Here is a 1,280-nt window from a genome sequence, read left to right as displayed (position 1 = left end):
GCAAGTAATTATACTGGCAAATACACTACAATCTCAGGAAGAAGGTTCATAGCTGCTGATTAAGATTTATTTAGTTTTAAGCAGTTGGATTGGATCAGGTTAAAATATGCAAAAGATTCAGAAAAAAATAAGACAACATTTACATTGCAAACTGCAGGGTACTTGCAGAATATGCCTATCCAATTTAGGATCAGAAAAATCTAATGAACACTCTGAGTCTGAGTGGTGATTATTCCAAACACAGAAGACTAACGGCATTCAAAAATGAGCTGAACAGGAAAGCAGGTGAAAATCAGGATAGTTTGCATGATGAAACAACTGAAGCAAATGTGCAGAACAGGAGCAATCAATGTAGATCATATGTGTGATAACTTACTAATCAAGATCCAAATTACTGGGTCTGTGAGACCTCTGGAGTCATAATATTTAAAACCCTCAATGTAATAATTCTAAGACTGAAATAGGGAAAAAAACAATAATAAAAAAAACCAATCCTGAAACATCCATTTAACTGGGCCTCTCTGTCTCTGATGAGGCTATGCATTTGGATCTGTTGTATAACAATTCAGAAACAACATGCCATGCAGGTGTAACACAGGTCAGAATTGAGCTGATCAGAAATAATAAATGTAATTTGAAATAATTATATTTTCATTTAAAATACCCAAAAAGGGTGATATGATGTGTTATGAACGGGAAAAAATAGTTAATAACAAATAAATGCAAACGTAATATTTTGTTATATGACGGGCGCTGTGTATGACGTCACAGAGATGAGACGGAATACTGAAAAAGAGAGCACGCGCTCGCAAAAATCGCGGGTGTTATTGAAGCGGATTGAAAGTGTGATAGTTGATGATATTGAAGTGGACGATAGCCGATTGTGGACCCTGTAAAATTCCGATGCGGTTGATTTATTGTGTTGAAATCCCCCGGATTTGGTGAGTTTCAAAATAATATAATGCTCAGTCCTCTGAAATGAAGTGTTTATGAGTTCTATTCATGTTCAAAGTGTTTATATGAGTTTAGATGCATTTATTTGGTTAGTTGATATGTGTAATGTATTGAAACGGGGTGCATTATAATTCTGAAGAGCTAAACAATGCTCATCAGCAGAGTATTATCATTTATGTAAATGAATGGTTATGTGTGACAAGAAAAATGTTAAGATGGTATTTTTCACCCAGTTGTGATAATGTATGCAAGATATGTTGTGTTTAAAAGTTATATTAATTGTCTATGATGTGTATGGCACTGTTTGTATGAACAGGTCAGGTTTT

The 1,280-nt window shown here is 34.5% G+C and overlaps 1 long non-coding RNA gene across 2 annotated transcripts in view; it reads left to right on the top strand.

Annotated features, from left to right (window-relative positions):
* The first annotated feature begins 593 nt into the window (after positions 1 to 593).
* LOC107575260 (uncharacterized) overlaps positions 594 to 1,280 on the top strand; it is a 4,233-nt gene continuing 3,546 nt past the window's right edge. The window contains exon 1 of one of the 2 annotated variants that reach the window (XR_001607829.1): positions 594 to 941. This is a non-coding gene — a long non-coding RNA (uncharacterized lncRNA). Of the gene's footprint in view, positions 1,271 to 1,280 lie in introns of both variants that reach the window. The other variant, XR_001607830.1, reaches the window with a different exon arrangement.

Source organism: Sinocyclocheilus grahami, unplaced genomic scaffold, assembly GCF_001515645.1.
Source record: "Sinocyclocheilus grahami isolate Dianchi unplaced genomic scaffold, SAMN03320097.WGS_v1.1 scaffold2531.1, whole genome shotgun sequence".
Lineage (NCBI taxonomy): Eukaryota > Metazoa > Chordata > Actinopteri > Cypriniformes > Cyprinidae > Sinocyclocheilus > Sinocyclocheilus grahami.
Note: the sequence above shows the minus strand (reverse complement) of the source record. Positions and strands in the feature narration are given on the sequence as shown.